This window comes from Accipiter gentilis, chromosome 4 (assembly GCF_929443795.1).
Source record: "Accipiter gentilis chromosome 4, bAccGen1.1, whole genome shotgun sequence".
Taxonomy (NCBI): domain Eukaryota; kingdom Metazoa; phylum Chordata; class Aves; order Accipitriformes; family Accipitridae; genus Astur; species Astur gentilis.
The window spans coordinates 800,066-812,631 of NC_064883.1; the positions used below are offsets into that span (position 1 = coordinate 800,066).

Genomic DNA, 12,566 nt, shown 5'->3' on the forward strand with positions numbered 1-12,566 from the left:
CAGGAGAAGGGAGCGGGTTGCTTTTCAGCACGAGACCCGTGTGTGCCGGGCAGGGCAGTTCCAGCCCGTGTCCGCGGTGGCGTGTAGTTTGTGTAGTCTGTCTTGTGCGCTTAGACCTTCCTCGGGTCTCGATGTCCTTGTCGCGCTTTGCGCCAGAGGAGCGAGGCATGCGCTTCGGGTGCTGTCCCTAGGGTTTTGAATGCTCTTACTCATTGGCCTGGTGCCAATCGGGTGCTTCTTTTCTTGCGCTCGGAGCTCTAAAGCATGGATCGGTCTTGGCGGGTTCCGGTCAGTGCTCTATGGCAGCATTTTTTCAGCCTGCATCGGCAGCTCTGCTCTCTAGCCGTCCGTTTTCTCGGAGTGGGACTTCTTCCCCGCATCCTGACATCCTTAGGTCTCGACGCCAGGCTTCTGGCGCATCTGTCGTCTGGGTTTTGACAGTGCTGTCTTGTAACGGGCCGCTCCGTTTGACTCCTCTGGGTCTGCTGTGGAGCCTCCTGGCCTCGCGGTTGCGGCCCCGTAGGTCATCTTGCCCGACGGCGCCTCCCGTCCGGGGGTCATTCTTCTTGCTGAGAGTTTTCTCTCTCGTTGAATCACCTCGTTGGTGGCGTTCCACGTGGTGACGTTCTGCACACGGTGTGCTTGGCTTGGAGCTGCTCTGCCTGGGGGGGTGTGGAGTCAGGGGTAGGTGGAACAGCGATAAGAGTCTACGGGTGAAACGTTGATGTGCCTAGACCGTTTAGGTGAGGGTTGTACAGTCATCTCGGCTCGAGTAGCCGTCAGCGGCCTGCGCGGACAGCCGTGCCGATAGTGTTTCACGGAGACAATTGGAGCCGTGTGGCAGGGGTTGTTGAGGGGCAGTGAAGCGGATTTGAGTCTCTAAGGTGTTAAGACTTGCATGTGATGGGCTCCAAGTTTGGCCCTGGGTTTTTTTGGTTGGTGGGGTGTAGGGTTTAGGGTTACTCCGTGCGGGGCCCGGATGATAGAACACCAGTATGATGATCAAAGTCGCCCCTTTATTGAGCTTAGCTGATCATTCTTACACAACTCTCTAAGTTGTTTAGAAGCTTTGATTGGCTGCTGCACGCAAGCATGTGGTGTCCACGCGCACAAGCGTAAGCGGTGATTGGTTACATCGATACTGTCCACGCGTAGAAACATAAGATACAGTTAGTTATACTCGCTCTGTACACGTGCATACACACAGGATATAATTGGCTATGTTAGAGCATGCAAAACTTGTCTTAGTCCAACTGGTCGAGATAAGCCCCTGAATTGAGGTCGGTTGTGCCAAGTTCCCTTTATCGTGGAATGTGCACCTGTGTTTTTCTAATTGGGATCTTTCTTCTTCTATCTTCTTGTTTGTTCTGTTCAGAGCCTTCAAAGGTGTCTGGAACTCTCTTGCGACCATGAGCTACTTTCAGGGCCAGTAACTAAGTTCCATATAATTGAACCCTACAGTGGGCAGGGGGGTGTGTGTGTTGGGTTTTTTTGTTGTTTTTTTGTTTGTTTTTTGGTTGTGTGTTGTTTTTTTGTTGTTGTTGTTTTTAAAAGGACAGGCTGTAGCTGCATTCCAGATGGTCTTTGTAGATGGAATCAAGACCTCTGGAGTTGTGAAGCTCTTGCTCTGCATCCAGGTGACTCATTCAATATGTTTGGTTTGGTTTTTTTTCAGATGTGGAGGGACAGGATGTGTCCCACAGAGCGATGGGGGAAGGCAGCAGAGTTGAGTCTGTGAGTGGACTCTGAAGGAAGATGCATCCGGTGGCTCTATGAGACTGCTTTGCTTTGCTGTGTTTTGCAGTTTTCTTGCATTGTATTGGTCTGTATTTGCCTTTGCCCTGTGGTGTTTTGTTGTGTATTTGTATCGACTGTCATGTGAGACTGTCTCGCATTGCCTGGCCCTGCATTGTGTTTTGTATTGCAGTGCTCTGTACTTGTATGGATTGCCACCTGAGACTGCCTTGCCTTCTATGGTTCTGTATTGGTTTTGTATTGTTTTGGTCTGTACTTGTATTGACTGTCACGTGAGAGTCTCTTGCATTGGCCCTGTTCTGTTTTGTCTGGTATGGCAAGGCTCTGAGTTGTTTTGCCTTGACTGAGGTAAGAGTACTGCCTTGTATGGCATTACATTTGCATGTGAATTACATGGGTCTATGTTTGTGTGTGTCTTGTATGGCATTGTAGAGGCAGCGTAGAAGGTTTAATGACTTCGGGCTCTTTGCATGCAGAGTTGAGGGGATCGCAATTGGACTGTGAACTAGCATTGAGTAAGGCAGGAACTGGGCAATGGTGTTCATCTTGTTTATGCAGATGCTTTGTGGCAAGTCTCTAGAAATGGTCAAGGCCTTGAGGTCTAAGTAGCAGCGTGATGGGTCTTGGAGCGATCGGTAACTTTGGGACAGCTCTGTGTTTGTGATGCTCTGGTTTTTTCAAGTGTCATGGAGGACACTGGCTGTGAGGATGTGTTATTTTTGGAATAGGTGGGAAGCAGGGTAGGGGAGTGGTGGAGGACTTCTCTCTCGAGGATGAAGTGTCTGTTGACAAGCTTTGTGTGTTGTTTTTGCAGGTGATGACAGGGCACGAGAGGTGCTTGAAGGAACCTTGCGTTTAGGTGACATGGCGCTACGGAGGTTGGACTGTGACACGTGGCACTGTGAAAGCTAATTATCGGGTTGAAAATGCACGGATGGTGGAGATGATGGTGCGTGTTGAAATGTTGGTGTAACGGAAGGGCAGTTTGTGGGGAGGTTGGTTGGAAGGAGGTTGGGCTGGGGCCTGGGTTTTTGCAGGTAGGGTGCTTTTTTGAGGCCCCTGCTGCTGCAGACGGGGTGACGGCCTCTTGAGGCCTGTGGACGGTATGATGGATGAGTTGAGAGTGAGGGCTGGCGTTCATGTGATCTGAACGAGTGGTGTGTTGTGAATGTCTCTAACCTTGTAGGGTTCTGTGGTTAAGCCTTTTTGGTTTTTTTTCCTTTCAGGTTGGATGTAGAGTTGAGATGTTTTTCAGGGAATTAGGAAAAAAACCCCAAACTTAGAATAAAAAACCCCAGCTGGGATATGGGTTGGTTTTTGGTGTGTCCTCCCCTGCCCCATTTATTTTTTCTTTTCCCTGGTCCCAGCTGCTCCATGAGGCAGTGTTGATTGCCAATGTTTGGACTGGGGTCTGCCTCGGGCCTGGGTTTTCAAAGGCAGGGCGATTTGTTTGTTTGTTTGTTTGTTTTCCAAGGCTCCCGGGAACGGTGTTCCTGTGGAGCGCTCCCCTGGAACCTGGTAATTGCCAGTCAGCACAGAGAGATATGTTGTTCGGTGGATGGTCTTTGGAAGACAGTTGAGGATTTTGTGGGGGGAGTTGGACTAGATGGCCAGCATGGAGTAGGCCAGGGTTGTGAAGTGCGTGAGTGTAACTGTATTTGTCTGTGGTGGGTTTGTAAAATATTTGGTTGCTCTTTGTAGCTTGTGATGTAATGATATTTTTCAATTTCTGGTTTTGTGTCGAGGTGTGGAAGTGGACGGTCTGTCAAGATGATTGGAGGTCACTCGTTTGGTGCCCGGGAACAGGGATCATGGCGGTAATGTCACCTCAGGGAGTAAAACTTCTGGATGTGCAGCGATGTATGTAATGGGAGCGAGGAATGTGGAAAAGACCACTCCGTAGAGCATTGCAGGTACTAAATAGTGGCATTTCTTCTTCAGGTAATGCTAAATTTTTGGAGTTTACATGTATTTGTAAAAATAGTGATTAAAAGAGGACTAAATCTAATAGTGTCAAATATTTGACGAGTGAGGCCATAAGTCTTTTCTATATATTGTAGAAAAAGTACATTGTAGAATTGGATTGAAATACTGACATAGCTGAATCTATGTGGAATGAGTAATGGACCAAATGAAGCACTAAAAATAAAATGTAAAAAAGACAGGTAATTATGTGTCCTTGTGGGAATTACAGTACTAATGGTAATCACAAAGGGAAGCGTAGAGGGAAGCATGGGCGTTTAGTGCCCATAGGTAAACTTAGCTGTTGAAGTAAGTGAAAGTGTCTGTTGGAATTAGGCATCCAAGGGCGAGTTGTAGATACCTTGAGGTAAATGTAGCTGCTGCTGGGTTAATGGAAAGGGGGTGCATTCCTTCCTCTAGTGATTGCAGAACTTTGAAATTGGAGCTGTAGGTAGAGAACCGTGAAATGGGCTCGGGCGTGGTGCGGCGCCGAAATGGGCTCGGGCGTGGTGCGGCACCGAAATGGGCTCGGGCGCATGTGTTACTTTTCTTAAAGGGGCTGAGGTACTGTGTAACTCTGAAATGGGCTTGATGAGTGGATAACATGTGTGTAATATGTGAGGGTTTTTTTTATTCTGTTGTCCTTCTCTTTCCCTGACCCTTTGTGGTGCTCTCTACTCTTTTCATTCATGTCTTCTCTCTCTCTCTCCAACCTCCTGTGCTTTTCATAGTCTCTCTCTATCTCTTGTCATTATTATCATCTGACGCTCTGTGTTACTTTCTGTCCCATCGTATCATGTTGTATGTTTCTCCTGCTTTTTTCTTCATCTGTCCAGATCCCTGTCCCTTGTTTCTTCTATTGCTGTCCCTCTGCCTTGCTTCCTCTTGCCATCTTTTCTGTATTTCTCTCTGTTCCCTTCCCTCTTCCATCCTTTCTAACTGTATCCCCCTCTCCAGCTAGCTGTCCCTTCTCTTTTCTCTCTTCCTCCATGTCTCTCTCGCAGCCTATCAATGACAGTTGTTTTTTCCTCCAGTGCTGTCCTGCTCTGTCCCTTGTTTCTCACTCTCGTTCTGTCATGCTCCCTGTGTCTTTTTGGAACTCCTCCATCTCTGTCCTGTAGCCTATCACTATTTTTTTCTTCTGCCATCCCTTTGTCCTTCTTCCAGTCTTTGTGTCTCTCTCCCTTTGTTCTCCCTCCCTTCTTTTTTTTCCTTTCTTGCTACATCTCTGTTCTGTACCACAAAAGCACGGAGGGTGTTTAGTAACAGAGAAGAAGGATATAGGCAAGGACAAAGGAAATTAATGGCTGTTATTCGGGAAGAAAGGGGAAGAGGGCCTAGACGAGACTTGCCCCGACTGGGCAAGGATCAATGCGCTTTGTGTAAGAAATTCAGTCATTGGTAGAGGGAATGCCCAGGGAACAAGGAGCATCAGAGGGCTCAAACAGGAAGAACAGTAGCCTCTGTGAAGGGAGACTGACGAGAACCTGGGGAATCTACCCTAGCGGATCCACTGGTTATAATTAAGCTAGGGAAAACAGAACAAGAGGTAGAATTTTTGGTAGATACAGGAGCAACATACTCGGTTTTGAATCAGGCTTTGATGCCCCGGGGAATGATTATGTCACGGTGAAAGGAGCGACTGGCCAAAGTGAAAAGGCATAGTTTTGTAAACCTTTAGAATATAAATTAGGAAAACAGTGGGGCATTCATAAATTTTTATATATGCCGAACTCCCCAAAGGCCCTTTTGGGAAGGGACTTGTTGGAACCATTGGGAGCAAAAATTGTATTCAAGAAGGGAGAAATTACTCTGGAGGTAAAAGATCAGCAAAATATTCAAATATTGAGCCTAACCTTAACCAGTCTCCCCCTAGAAGGAATCATTAATGAGGACATCTTAAAGCAAGTGTACCCGGGGGTATGGGCTACCGATGCACCTGGAAGAGCGAAAAGTGTTCCACCTGTTGAAGTTAGGATCAAGGAAGGCCAAAAGCTGGTAAGAATTAAACAATATCCCCTAAAGAAGAAAGACAGAGAAGGAATCCGGCCGGTGATAGAAAAATTTTTGCAGTTGGGACTATTAAAAGAGTGTGAGTCTGAATTCAATCCCCCTATATTACCTGTTTGGAAGCCCGATGGGTCATATTGGGTGGTCCAAGACTTATGGGCGGTGCATAAGATAACTGAAGATCTTTACCCAGTAGCGGCGAACCCATAGACCCTGTTAACCGTACTAACACCTGAATTGACTTGGTTTAGTGTTTTAGATTTGAAGGATGCTTTCGTTTGCCTCCCTCTCCATGAAGCCAGGCAAAACTTACTCACATTTGAATGGGAAAAGCCCAAGAGCGGTCGAAAGACCCAGCTCACTTGGACGGCCTTGCCACAAGGATTTAAGAATAGGCCTACCGTTTTTGGCAATCGGTTTGCGAAAGACTTGGAATCCTGGGAAACCCCGTCTGAGGAGGGGAAGCTGTTGCAGTATGTGGATGATATCCCGATCGCCACCAAAACAGAGAAAGATTGTACGACGTGGGCGGCGAGTCTGTTGAATTTCCTGGGACTTCAGGGGTACCGGGTATCCAAGAAAAAGGCACAGGTAATGCAAGGCAAAGTGAATTATTTGGGCTATGAAATTAGTGCGGGACAAAGACCTTTGGGACAGGCCTGTAAAGAGGCAATATGTCAAACTGGGAGACCTCAGACAGTAGAAGAGTTATGGACTTTTCTGGGAATGACAGGGTGGTGCCGATTGTGGATCTATAATTACGGATTGCTTGTTAAACCACTGTATGCGTTGACAGCCACTAAGCAGAAACACCTTGAGTGGAATAAGGAGACCGAACGAGCCTTTGAGCTACCGAAAAAGGCTTTGATGTCGGCCCTGGCCTTAGGACTCCCAGATGCGAGTAAGCTGTTTCTTCTTTACTCCCATGAGAAGCAGGGCATTGCTCTGGGAATATTAGCACAAAACCTGGGCCCGTATCGATGGGCAGTTGCCTACCTCTCTAAGCAGTTAGACACGACTGCAAAAGGTTGGCCTGGATGCCTGCGGGCGGTTGCGGCTGTGATACTAAATACACAGGAAGCCCGAAAGTTTACTCTGGGCCAGAAGATGACTGTTCTGGTGTCTCACGCAGTATCAGCAGTACCGGAAGCAAAAGGCGGACACTGGCTCTCTCCACAAAGATTCCTGAGATATCAAGCTATATTGGTAGCGCGGGATGACGTGGAGATTGTAGTCGCTAACACTGTCAACCCAGCTTCTTTTCTCAGCAGGAACACAGGAGAACCGGTACATCGTGACCGTTTGGAAACCATCGAAGCAACGTACGCCAGTTGCCCAGACGTGAAAGACGGCCCCATGGAAAACGGGGAAACTCGCTTCACGGACGGAAGCAGTTACGTCCTAAACAGTAATCGACACGCGGGATACGCCGTCACTGCCAGCCAAGAGGTAATAGAATCGGGGGCTTTGCCCAGGAACACCTCCGCACAGAAGGCAGAAATAATTGCTCTAACCCGTGCCCTGGAATTGGCCCAGGGCAAAGTTGTGAACATTTATACAGACTCAAAATATGCCTTTGGAGTTGTACACGCACGTGGAGCAATTTGGAAGGAGAGAGGACTAGTGAGTTCTCAAGGGAAAAATATCAAACACGCAGAAGAAATTCTGAAGTTACTGGAAGCTGTCCAGCTCCCTAAGAAAGTAGCAATTATGCATATTAAGGCACACCAGAAAGCGAGCTCAGATTTGGAAAAAGGGAACGAGCTGGCGGACAGAGAGGCAAAACAAGTGGCCAAAACACAGGTAAAAACAGAAGGGGCCTTAATTCCTGATAGGTGGATTTCCCTAGAAGGTAAGCCAGAATACACTAAGGAAGATCAAAAGCTCATTACAGGTTTAGAAGGGTCATATAATGAAGAGGGTTGGGCTCATACCCCACAGGGAAAGCTAATCGTTCCCTCTTGCTTATTATGGCATTTGATAGGGGAGGAACATAGGAAAAGACATTGGGGAACAGAAGCCCTGTATAATCATCTGATAGGAGAAATTGTGGCTAGGAATTTATACGCCACGGTGAGGCAGTGCGATCGCACAACAGTGTGATCTTTGCCTCCAGACTAATCCTAAGAGCACCCCCAAGCTGGAAATGGGCCAGACTGGAAAAGGCAATGGGCCTGGACAACAATGGCAAATTGCTAATGTTTATTCATTACTAAAACACACCCACTTGTGATTTGCAGCTACGCATGTTCCGTAGCTTTCTCATGGGAACTTCTTCAAAAGTTACTTATGAAGTTATGCCAAGGTCACACTGTCCCTGTTTTTCTCCTGATATCAGCAAAGCCAGCTATTTTCGGCCAAGGCCTAGTCTTGCTGCTCAAACTGACATTCTTTCACACAGAACTCTGCTCGCACAGCTTTTCTATAGACCCATGTCCTTTTTCATGAAGCCAATTCCCAACAATTCCCCCTTTTTCTTTTTGTGCGAGTAGAGCTTGGTGTGTCAGCTTTGAGACTCCTTTTATCATGCACCCATACGGAATTCTAACTATTACACAGATTAATATCAATATACCCAACCATCATAAGGCTTCCTTAATCAATGACATTACCCATAGTGTTATCCCGCCGAATATTGATTGTAACACTCCATCAAACCAACTAGTTTCTTGCTGGATCTTTGTGTATGTTTCTTCAGCCAATCTATTTGTTTGTATATAGATTGAGGTAAAATTTTAACACCTGCTGTATTGCCCTTTGCAAAGATCTGTGAACACAATTAATTAAACACAGTAAAAACAACATTATACCTAATAAAATACATAAGCACACAAAAAGAGGTTTGATTAATAGCTTTAGCTAGTGACACCCAAACATTCTTACTGTCCCATGGTGTTAACCGATGTGGATCAATCACCGGTGTCACTGTCATGCTGCTTACTACAGTCAGTGTGTTCCCTATCAATCTCAGCATAAGGTTTCAAATTTATGGGTAAATCGGGAACGTATCTGCCAGACATGGATGATGTGATGGGGGTTTTTTGTTGTGGTTTGGTTTTTTTTGTTTTGTTTTGTTTTTTTTGGTTTTTTTTTTTTGTCCAATTGCTGCCAAGGCTTGCCATCCCAGTGCACTTAGTTGTCTTGTAGAAGTTAAGGTACCGCTGCCCCACAATAAATCCAGCAGCGGCTGTAAGTCTGTATTTGTAATACCACAACAAGGTTGAATCCACTGTAGGTCTCCGTTTAAATCTTTCTCCCTCTTTTTGTTTTTGAGCAATCCAGGCTTGCTTAATAACTTGGGATGCCATTTTCCTTAATAAGCTGAACAAGGTAAAACTGTTACAATAGCTAAAATCACAGTAACTACAATAATGCCCATAATTCTTTGAGCCAACCCGTTACCCCTAATGACCCAGACCATGAGGAAAATGAACCATCTATACATTCTTGTGCCATCTTGCTCCACGAACTCAGCCCAGCAATCGGTAGGTGCCAGCTTTCCATGGGCGTCCCCACAGAGGCAACGATGGCCTCACTGTACACCAGCCCGATGCTCTTCGGAAAATCCCAGTATTTATACATTTGCAGAGGAACGGGTTTTAGCACCCGTGGCCAGCGGGTGCCAAAAGTCCGCCTCGGTTGCAATCTATGACGCATGCGCTCGCTGGCCAGGCGCGCTGCACGAGTCATAGCCATCTTGTCTATTGGTTCATGGGCTTTACGATACAGTTGCGATGCACAGAGAATCTTGACCTGTTATGTTAGCCAAGGTGACCTATACATTAGTTTTTGGCTGAGGTAGTATTCATATTGCCACATCATCTATGATGCTCCAGATGATGATGGTCATGCAAATCGAACAGGAGTCCATCGTGGGCCTGTATCTGTGGAAACACAATCAACCTCGTTCCCAGGTTATTAATGGAAATAGACCTTACCCCTAATTTTGGCTTTAACTTTTACCCCACACTGTCTTCCCGTAATCACACTATGTTTAATCAAATTATGCTTTACACACTTTTTACCTAAAGCAGGTTCTATATACAATAAGGCACGCTGTTCTGAAAACCTCTCTGAAGGACTCCGTGTCCACTAGTAATACTCTATTAGTTAGAATCTGTCAGATCAGTGGCTCCAGCACCTGCCGGTGCCGTGCCAGTCGCCATTGGAACAATTCCGGGTCCAGCATCAGTGCGAAGCCATGGCTTGTCCCACTTAGCAAGGATCTCCCAGTAAGTTTTACTTCTGCTGATCTGCACCATTTCCTGGATTCTGGGTCCTTAGACATTACCATGATTCCTGTACTTTGTTGCGTCCTTTCTGCCTGTAAAAGAACATGATGCACTACCATTGGTGGGTCTTTGTGATCACCTGTCAATCTAAGATAATTTAGCACAAATCAGTCTTTGGCCAATCGTTCCTCTGGGAGTAAGCCCTGGGTTCCCCCTTTTTGTTTTTGCAGCATGTTCTTTTAGGGTTTGGTTGGCCCATTCGACAATAGCCTGTCCTGTGGGAAGATGTGGAATACCGGTACCGTGGTGAATTCCCCACAAATTACAAAATCGAGCAAATCGTGTAGAACCATAGGCTGGGCCGTTGTCCATCTTAATTTCTTGAGGCACACCCAGTACTGCAAAAGAAGCGTGAAGATGTCATTCAATATGTAAGGCCTTTTCTCCAGTTCGTGCCGTGGCCCACATGGCAGCAGGATAGGTATCAATACACACATGCACAGAATGCTTTGCACCAAACCACATGACATGGGTGAAATCCATTTGCCACAACTGCAATGGCAAAAGACCTCGTCGGTTAACCCCACAGCCCAAGCCGAGCCCTTCCTTTTGACAATCAGGGCATGCTTTAACGATACCTTGGGCATCAGTAAGTGGTAAGTCAAATTGCTTTGCTAACATCCTAGCGGGTTGGTGCAAGAACGCATGCGATTGCCGTGCTTTGTTGAAAACGATTCCCTGGAGGAGGCTCCCGTGGCGCTGCAACCAATTGGTCAGCTCTGTCATTTCCCGTTTCTCATCTGCACAGTGTTCTCATACCCAAGAGTTCTACCAGAGGGGTCATATTGCCATTGGTGATACCGCAAAGATTCCGCACCCACTGGATATCTCCCACAAGCTTCTGGACATCATGTAACATTGAAATTTCTCATGTTATTTGAACCTTCTGAGGTTTAACATTGCTAGCATTTATGTGCCACCCCAAATACTTCCAAGGTGCTGCCTTTTGCACCTTTTCAGGAGTGATTATTACTCCGCGATGGCTTAAGATGTCCTGCAATTGAGTTAAAATCTCATCCTGTGGCAAGTTACTGAGGTAACTGCTTTCTTACAGGCTCTGATGCCCAGGCCACATACACCTGACGCATCGTGGGGGAATTGCGCATTCATTGCGGTAACACGACCCAATGGTATCTCTTATAGGGTTCTGCCTTGTTAATCGATGGTACCGAAAAGGCGAACCGTTCAGCGCCATCTGGGTGCAATCTTTTAGATTTATAATTAACAAATCCCATTCTTCTGGAAGCATAACTGGAGATGGCAAACCTGGCTGCAGGGCTCCCATACTGTGCATCACCACATTCACAGCTCTGAGATCATGTAACAGTCTCCGCTTCCCACTTTTCTTGGGAATGGTAAATATTGATGTATTCCATGGACTAGTAGAAGGAACAACTTGTCCCGCTCTCAACTGGTCCTCAACTAACCCTTGTATTTTTAGTAGCCTTTCAGAATTTAGCAGCTACTGATCAATCCAAACAGGTTCATCTGTTTTCCAGTTAATTTTCAGAATCGGCTACCCCTCAGTGACCGCTCCTAAAAAGGATGCGTCACTAACATTGCCTTCATTTGGCTCAATAAATCATGGCCTACGAGGCCAAACAATTCAGTTGGGGTAGTCATGACATACGGACACGTCGTAATGTGTTCACCATCGGGGAACACAAATGTAATTGGTAGCTGACTTACTAAGGTGGCTTGTGTGCCCCCTATCCCTGCAATACCAAAGTTTGGATTGATCGATGGCCATGATGGAGGCCAAATGCATTGTGAAATAATCATAACATCAGCACCTGTATTGATTGTCATCGGTTTCTTGACAACAACTCCATCGGGCCCTTCCAATTGCACTACCTTTTCTGGTTTACCTCTTGTTGTGTCCATGGCAAAGTATACCTGCGGTTTCCCTGGGGAGCCGAATCCACCATCTCCACGTTGTACTTCACCTGTGTTCGGAACACACGACCTGAATGGAACTAATTGTGCTATTCTGGTACCTTTAGGAATAGAAACAGGAAGGATTAAAACATGAATCATAATTTTCACAGTCCCACAATAATCTGCATCAATAAGCCCTGGGAGCACCAGAATTCCTTCTAGAGCTGTTGAAGATTGCCCCATTAAAAATGCACTAAGTCCAAACCCCAATGGTCCCTTTATGTTGACTGCGGTTTCCACATCCACTCTGGAGCTTCCTGCGGTGGCGGATCTGGTGGTTGCGAGGCTGCCTGAGGGCTGGCAGCTCAAGCCCCTTGCATTTGTGTCGCCGCGCGAGGGGCCTTCGCGGTCGGTGTAAAGTTTCCCTTCTTCCTGTATTCTTGGTGGTATGGTTATCTTTCTTACACTTGTTGCAGCACTTACTGTTAACAGTACCTGTACATTTGCTCCTAATGTGTCCACGTTTGCCACAGTTAGAACACTTGACCAAGGGTGTCTTACTGGCCTTGTGTTTCTTTGTAGCTCCTTGGAGAGCTGTGGCAGCATAGGCTACTTTCTGTGAGTCCACTGATCGATCCGTGTATTCTATCATATCAACGATGTCTGCAT

General features: G+C 46.5%; 1 long non-coding RNA gene across 1 annotated transcript; it reads left to right on the forward strand.

The window, feature by feature from the left end:
• Positions 1-1,361: 1,361 nt before the first annotated feature.
• On the forward strand, positions 1,362-3,651 carry LOC126037585 (uncharacterized). Its single transcript, XR_007505760.1, has 3 exons — positions 1,362-1,734; positions 2,570-2,704; positions 3,501-3,651. It is a non-coding gene; the product is annotated as an uncharacterized LOC126037585 (long non-coding RNA).
• Positions 3,652-12,566: the final 8,915 nt, after the last annotated feature.